General features: G+C 35.3%; 1 long non-coding RNA gene across 1 annotated transcript; it reads left to right on the top strand.

The window, feature by feature from the left end:
- Positions 1-5,027: 5,027 nt before the first annotated feature.
- LOC150035829 (uncharacterized) lies at positions 5,028-8,691 on the top strand. The gene is made up of 2 exons (XR_016529639.1): positions 5,028-8,117; positions 8,245-8,691. It is a non-coding gene; the product is annotated as an uncharacterized LOC150035829 (long non-coding RNA).
- The last annotated feature ends 312 nt before the right edge of the window (positions 8,692-9,003 follow it).

The raw sequence follows: 9,003 nt of genomic DNA, 5'->3' as shown, positions 1-9,003 counted from the left end.
CACTCCTGGGTTCTCATCCTGAGAATACCAAGGTTTCTATTGTGGTAGTGTCCAGGTTTTTGGTTCGAGTTTAATCTTGAAGGTCTTCAAGTTGTTCGTGAATATTCGAGGGAGATTCGCGAAGAAAGGTTCTTCAAAGGTGAGATTTCTTGAAACCCATTTTCGTTTAAAAGCACTTTGTAATTTAATTGTAAATGCATATCTATTTGTATGTTTATTATAAACTTTGTATTCGATAATTAATGAAATTTGGTCGATCCGTTTCCGCTCAAAGTTCTCCTTATATGAGTTCCTTCAACTTTCCTAAAATGAACAAAAAAGCCAAAAGGAAAAATAGAATTTAACTGAGCTAGTAGTTGCTATTTCATTAAGTTCAGGAGTCGCATCTTATTGGCAAGATGGAATTATCCTTACCGTGTATTATGTCCTAAATAGAATACCAAAATCTAAAACCAAAACTTCACCTTAAGAAGTCCTTAAGAATAAGAAAAAGAATAAGAAACCAAACTTGTCATACTTTAGAACTTGGGGATGTCTAGCCTTTATAAGAATTCTAGACCTAGAAGAAAGTTTGCTATTAGAACCTATAAGTGTGTCTTTGTAGGTTATGCCACAAATAGTAAAGCCTATAGGTTCTATGACCTAGTAAACCAAGTGATCATTGTGTCAAATGATCTTGACTTCTTTGAGGATATATTTTCCTTTAAATCGAGAAATAGCGGGGGCTCAGGATCCAGTAGTCCAACCCTAATTAGAAATCCTATTTCTATAGAGGAAGCCAACCCAAAACCTAGAAGAAGCAAAAGAACTAGAACTGTCAAGGATTTTAGGGATGACTTCTAGATCTATAATGTAGAAGAAGATCTTAAAGACCTAAAAGCTGCCTTGACCTCTGTAGATGTCAACTTATGGCAAGCAACTATAAATGATGAGATGGACTCTCTTGAGTCAAATAAGACTTGACACTTTGTAGACTTACCCCCAGGTTATAAGGCAATAGGGTGAAAATGGATCCTAAGGAAGAAGCTTAGACTTGATGGAATAATTGATAAATTTAAAGCCAGATTAGTGGCAAAAGGCTTTAGACAAAGAGAAAACATATACTTCTTTGACACCTTCTCCTCTGTCACTAGAATTACCTCAATCCATGTTTTGTTTTCTCTCACTGCCCTTTATAACCTCATAGTACATCATATGGATGTAAATACCGCTTTCCTAAACGGTGAACTTGAAGAAGAGATTTACATGGAACAACCTGAGGGTTTTATAGTCCATGATCAAGAAAATAAGGTTTGTAAACTAGATAAATCTCTATATGGCTTGAAACAAGCTCCTAAGTAATGACATGGAAAGTTTGATAACATAATCTTCCCTAAAGATTTCAAGGTTAATAAAAGTGACAAATGCATCTACTATAAGTTTGGAAATAATCTTTGCACTATTCCGTGTCTGTATGTAGATAATTTGTTAATCTTTGGATCGAACTTGCACGTCATAAATGATGTGAAATCTACATTGAGTGCAAACTTCAACATGAAAAACTTAAAAGAAGTGAATGTAATCTTAGGCGTAAAAGTGACTAGGTTTGAAAAGGGAATTTTCTTTGGATCAATCTTACTATATAGAAAAGATTCTAAAAAAATATAATTACTTTGAATGTAAACCAACATGTACTCCTTATGACCCTAGTGTTAAGTTGTTCAAGAATATTGGTGATAGTGTTAATCAATCTGAGTATGTGAACATCATAGGCAGTCTTAGATACATTGCTGATTGCACTAGGCCTAAGATAGCATATCTTGTAGGACTACTTTGTAATTTTACAAGCAGACCTAGTATAGAGCATTGGAATACTATAGAAAGGGTTATGAGGTAGTTGAAGAAAACCATAAACCTAGGATTACATTATCAGAAGTTTCCCGTTGTCCTGGAAGGATTCAACGATGCTGACTGGAACTCCCTCTTAGATAATTCAAATGCTACAAGTGGTTATATCTTTAATATAACAGGTGAAGCTGTCTCTTGAAAGTCTAAGAAACAAATTATTTTAGCCCAATCTACAATAGAATAAAAAATGCTAGCACTAGCAACAACTAATAAAGAAACAGGTTGACTTAGAAGCCTGCTATCAGATATTCCCCTATGGAAAAAGCTGGTACTAGCCATATTGATCCATTACCATAGTACTGCAAAAATTGCAAAAGCTTAGAATCGTAACTACAATAGAAAGAGACGACAAATATGTCGTAAGCACGGTACCATTAGAAAGTTCCTCACTACTGGTGCAGTTAGAGTGGATCATATACGAATTGATGAAAACTTGGTAGATCCTTTGACAAAGGACTAGCTAGAGAGAAGGCTTTCAAAACCTCAGAAAGGATAAGACTCATGCCTATAGAGAGATGAATCACCGTGAAGAAAACCCAACCTGTAGACTGAAGATCCCAACAAAAAGGTTCATCGGGTAATAACTGATCATTAGTGATAAAGTGAATCATGCTAAAATGAATATATTGTTCCTTTCCTATGACCTAGATTCTGAGCATGATATCTTGAAGCGTAAGAAAGGTTGAACTTAGTAGGTTGAACTTAGTTCTGAATGAGATCTATACTTGTTGTCAAGTGGGATACCTAGCTATAGAAGTGTTGAGGTTGATGCCCTAAATCTCGTGGGTTCTGTAGTTTGTAATTGTAAAGTATAAATAATTTTATTTATTTAATAAAATATGAGATATTTTATTTGATATTTAGTAGCATTAACCTACAAACCAATAAACTAACATCCAAGGTTATCTTCTATAGCTTAAACGTGTATGTAGAAGCATACAGGTGGATCATGTTTGAGTGATAACCTAAATGGTTTGTATTAGATGGATACGACTGGTACCTTATCTTGGTGACACTATGAATATGACCTGCTTTGAAGATATTACAATTGTTGTAAAGTGCTAAAAATGATATGGTTATGATCATTCATGTAGAGACATGTGAGTGAGGGTATTCTATACAAAGAAGTTTGTATAAGACCGAACCACAAAATGAATAGTCTCATTATATCACACCGTTAATAATAGAGACTTACATTTCACCAAGATGACCATAGGTGACATGACCTGAATCCTGAATGAATTGTGAACTCCTGTTTATGAAGGCGATCCTTTGATTTTTATGGATGAGAGCGGTCAGATCGTCGACTCAATAAGCCTACCATTTTAGGAATTCGTCTGATTGGAGAGCTGGGAACATAGCTACATAAGACGTAATTCACTAATTCCCTAATGTCGGGGTAAGAAGATAAATTGCTCCCTTAAGGACTGATTCTGGGACTTGAACACTGTGGCGCCACACCCTCTCTTGGCCCGAGAAGGGTTTGGTCATAGTTGGACTATGATTTATTGTTCATTAAAGAGATTAGTGATACTTATGAAGTTAGATGTAACTACGGGGGCAAAATGGTAATCGCTCAACTGTACTTATGAGCAATTTGTGAATGGTTATTGCACTTTTGACTGGTTATATTCAATGGATATAGAAATTTATCTGTAGTGCGAAGAGTGCAGCTATCGGTCTTCGTGGAGTTACCGACAATTAATAGATATTGAATAATTTAATTAGAGGAGTTTAATTAATTATTCAAGTGTCATTGGAGCTTCAATCTACAACTCCATAAGTCTCCTCTGTAGCTTAACTGAGATTATTGAGAATTAATTTTGGATTAATTTAAATTGTTCAAATTAATGGAGATAATTAATTATATATGATACAATTAATTTAAATTAATTATATGTGATATAATCAATATAATGTATTTGATACATGATAAAATAAAGTTTATTAAGAGAGGAATTAAATACTTGAGTATGATTCGAATATTAATTATATGGATGGGAATCATATAATTATGTTTAGTATAAATGTGATTTATATTAAATACCACAAATGATCGAGAGAATTAAAAACTATAAGTTATATTGTATTTGATACAATATAAAAATTATAGGTTATGTGTTATATTTGATATAATATATAGTTATATATACCTATAATAAGTTTTTTTTATAGTAACGTAACATTCATCTTCTTCCCCCATTCACCGAAGAAATATAGAAAAAGTTCTCTTTGTGTTATTTTGAAATAGAACACAGAAGAAAAATTCTTCTCTAAAAAAACTCTCTCCCTCTTCCCAAAAGAACACAAAGTTCACACCTTCTATGAATCTCATCCCTTATAGAGAATACATAGGGAATTCTTGTGGTGGTCCTTGTTATTGGTTCTTGGTTTGTATTCGATCGTGGCCGATTTAGAAAGGAGAATTTCGTGAAGAGGTTTTGGTTCTTCGAGGGTATGAATTTCTAACTCTATTTCCTTCTTCTTAACATTCTGGAATTTTTATATTTTGCATAATTTTTTGTACTCTAATTTTATTATATGAAAATTGAGAACTGGGAACGATCCCCGCTTCCGCTGTGGACCTTCGGGTTCCTTCAAGGAGTACTCATGATGACTCACCTATGTGAATGTGGAAGTGGGGGCCGCTTCCTATGGAGTTCTTGGCATATTCTCTAGAGCGTTCACCAAATCGGGATACAAGTGCTAGGCCTTAAAGCGTGGGCTTTCGAACTATACCCTAATGATACTGTGTGTGAGATATTGTTAGAGATAAAGTTCAAAACCAAGAGTTACTCTACTATATTATGAATCATTTATAGTAAGTAAAAGTTCAAGTCGTAAGGCACCTTTGCTTATGCACAATGTTATATAGACCGATATTGGTTGATGCAAAATGCTTTTCTTATGTTTTTAAATTTTCAAGTAGGGGATTATTGGTGAAAATTCACGTTTTTAAAGAAAAAGAAAAAAAAAAAATCTTTAGTTGAGAATCCTACATTACTTATTTTTTAAAGAAGTCTCCATATACTCTCTCACCTTGGGCTATGGGCTTGGGTCCTTTAAGGGATACCCATATTTTAGAGGGAGTGAGGAGACCCACAAATGTGGGTACAGGAGACATTCCACACATGCGCCTGCCGTCTCCGTTCCTTGTTATTGGTTCTTGGTTTGTATTCCATCTTCTGTTTTGTAAATTCTAGATTATTTTCTGTAGAACTACTTGTACACTTGGGCAGAGCGGCGAAAGCGAGATCCGTGAGTCAGCTTTAATAAGTTTTTTTCCTTTTTTCTGACAACTACTGTTTGTGACTGTTCGGTGCTCACGAATCTTGACCATCGGCTGGTAGCCAGTTCCAACAAGAATACATTCTCTCTTTGAGTTTAACATTGAAAGAAATAATTAATTTCTTGTTCTGTCTCATGGTATCATATTTTTGGTGACTCACGTCTCGATCTCGTTGCTTGCCATTCTTGCTAATTCTTCATCTTCCATTTCCCCATGACTGATTCGACTAAATATATGAGTTCTCCAATCTTTCTTCTCTTCAACATCTGTAATTTGATTTCAATTCGTCTTTATTCGACGAATTATGTACTATGGAAATTTCAACTCCAGTCGATTCTGATCGTGCACGAACTTTTTGGATTCGTTGATGGATCCAATCCACAATTAGCGAAGTTTCATGATGCTGCTTCTTCGTCATCCTCCTCCTCAGACGCTGCTGATTCATCTACACAAACTCATATTCAACCAAATCCTCTTTATGATGAGTGGATTGCTAAAGACCATGCCCTAATTTCTCTCATATATGCGAACCTTTCACCGATTGCTCTTGCTTATATTCTTGGCTGTAAAACCTCTAATAGATTTAGGATACTCTGAAGAATCATTATCTTTCTAGTTCACGTGTGAATGTATTGAATCTCAACTGAATTACAATCGATTACTTAGCGATCTGGCGAAACGATTGACCAATCTTATTCAGCCCTGTTGGTAATGCTTTTTCATCTCCTAAAGCACCTTCAGATCAATCTTATTCTAAAATTCAATGTCAAAACTGTACACGATTTGGTCATGGTGCACTTGACTGCTACAATCGAATGAACTATAGTTTTCAAGGCCACCATCCTCTTACGCAACCTGCTGCTATGGTAGCAACTCAGAACTACAATGGCTTGCTGATTTCGACTGTAACTCTCACATTACTTCTGATTTGTCTCATTTAACTAATGCTGCTGATTTTGTTAATCATGAACAGATTGTTGTAGGCAGTGGGTAGGCTTTTCAGAATCAAACAGAAGTTCACACATTCTTCCTACTCCCTCTTCTTCATTAAAACTTCGTGAACTTCTTTGTGTTCCCTACACATCCTGTAATCTACTTTCAGTTCATCGTCTTTGTGTTAACAATAATTGTGTTTTTCTGTTTGATTCTGATTTTTTCCTCATTCAGGACAAATCTTCGAGCAAGATCCTTTTTCAAGGACCTAGTATAAATGGCCTATATCCAATTCAACCTACTGCCTCTTCCTCTTTGTCACCTTCGATTGTTGCTCATGTTGGAACAAGAATGTCTACTTTAGTCTGGTATGAATGGTTAGGTCACCCTAGTGATTTTGTTCTTTCAACTATTTTGAAAAGTATGAATCTGTCTTCTCATTCTATTCCCAAATGTATCTACTATCCTTGTTTACAATGCAAATTACATAAACTTCCCTTCTCTCGTTCTACCTCTTTATACCCTTTGGATTTAATACACATCGATGTATGGGGACCTTCCCCTGAAACTTCTATTAATGGTTTGTCTTTTGTTGATGATATGTCTAAATACAATTGGCTCTATTCTAGTGCTCGTAAATCTGATGTTTGCTCTGTTTTTCAAATCTTTAAGCCTCCTGTTGAAAACCAACTGTCTACTACTATAAAAATACTAAGAAGCGATGGGGGTGGAGAATTTGTTAATCATTCCCTTGATTCCTTTCTTAAAAAACACGGAACTATTCATCAGAATCGTGTCCATATACTCCAGAACAAAACGGTGTTGCCGAGAGAAAACAAAGACATGTTGTTGAACTAGCTCTTACCTTAATGACCAAAGCTTCTGCTCCTATAAAATTTTTGCCTTTATTTTTTCCAATGCAGCTTATCTTATCAATCAACTTCCATCTCTTAATTTTGGTCACAGATCCCCCTTTGAACTTCTGTTTCATTGGTTGTTCTTGCTACCCTTTATTTAGACCTCACTTGTCCCATAAACTTCAGCCTAAATCTACTAGGTTTGTCTTTCTTGGTTATGCTAATGACTCGAAAGGCTATCTATTTTACAACATGAGCAACCATAGTCTTTACACATCTAGACATTTTTTTTTATGAATCAACTTTTCTCTTTACTGAAAATATCTCCACATCTTCTAATCCTCCAACTTCAAACCCACAAAATTTTGCTTCTTCTGATCATCTTCCTTATACTCTTTTTTTGAAATCTTTAAATCCACGAATGCCACAATCAGGTGTTACTACTTCAAATCTATCTATTAGTCTAACTTCACCTGTTCATCACATTGAAGCTAGTGGTGATGACAATAATAATAATGTGATGGTCACCAATAGTGATACTAATACTAGTCCCATAGTTGATACTAATTTTCTTGCACCAGCTATATCTACAGAGAACACTAACAATGATGCTCCAAATATTGTCGGTAATGTGACTAATGATGCTCATACTGATGTTGTTCCTTTGGTACAAAATATTCATACTATGCAAACTTGTGGCAAGCCTGGTATTTCTAAGAAGATATTTGTTGCTCAAGTTACACCTACTACAGTTCTAAATGTGAGCCAACTTCCTTTACTGAGGCCCATACCATCCCAGTTTGGCAAACTGCAATGTCTAAGGAGTACAACCTTAGCTCACCAAGATACTTGGGTTCTTACACCTCTACCTCCTGGAAAAAGTGCAATAGGCTGTAAGTAGGTGTACAAAATGAAGTGTAATCTTCATGGCACTATTGCTAGGCACAAATCTAGGCTTATAGCTAAAGGATATCATCAGGAGGAAGGAGTTGATTATGAAGAAAATTTTAGCCCTGTGGTTAAAAAGCCAACTGTACGCATCATCTTGTCATCGGCAGCTCAATTTGGATGGGAACTTAGACAATTGGATGTTAACCATGCATTTTTATATGGAGAACTTCAAGAAGAGGTGTATATGCAGTAACTTTAAGGTTTTGTTAAACCCTCATCTTCATTATGTATGCAAGTTACTTAAGTCTTTATATAGACTTGGTTTCCAGGGCGTGGTTCAGATGCTTTACTTCCCATCTAATCACTCTTGGTTTTGTTGCATCACAGGTTGATTCTTCACTATTTGTCTGGATTTCTGATGGAACTGTTACTTATCTATTATTATATGTTGATGATATAATAATAACAGGAAATCATTCAAAATATATTATTGAACTAATACGTCAGCTTCGCAATCGGTTTGATATGAGGGACCTTGGAAATTACGATTCTTCCTTGGATTGGAGATTCAACATACTTCAAAGGGTATTCATGTTACTCAATAGAAGTATATTCGAGTTTGTTGTCCAAATATGGCATGTCAAATGTCAAACCTTGTACAACTCCAATTGCTTTACATTCTCCTAATGATATTGGTGATTCTTGTTCCTTAGAGGATGCCCAGTCATACAGAGCAATTATTAGTGTGTTACATTATCTCACATTCAACATAACAGATATTGACTTTTCCGTGGGAAGATTACCTCAACATATGCATTCTCCTTATACATCTCATTTAGTAACTGTTGAACGAATGCTTTATTACCTTTGTGGTACTTTTACTTCTAGTCTTCTATTTTGAAAAACATTGGCTAATCCCTTTCAGTTGACTACCTTTTTAGACTCGGATGAGGCCGATGACCGTGATGATTGACGTTCAACAACTGTGTTTTGTTGTATTTTTGGGGTCTAATCCAATTTTGTGGGCAGATAAGAAACAATTCACTATGTCTTGAACTTCCACTAAAGGTGAATATAAAGCTGTAGCTATTACCTTTACTGAAGTCTTTTGACTTAAACCAATTGGAAAGATCGGATCCAACAGCG

This window comes from Benincasa hispida, chromosome 5, assembly GCF_027475165.1.
Source record: "Benincasa hispida cultivar pf3 chromosome 5, pf3_genome.v1.1, whole genome shotgun sequence".
Classification (NCBI taxonomy): Eukaryota; Viridiplantae; Streptophyta; class Magnoliopsida; order Cucurbitales; family Cucurbitaceae; genus Benincasa; species Benincasa hispida.
The sequence above is the reverse complement of the archived record's forward strand: the minus strand, read 5'-3'. Positions and strand labels throughout refer to the sequence as shown.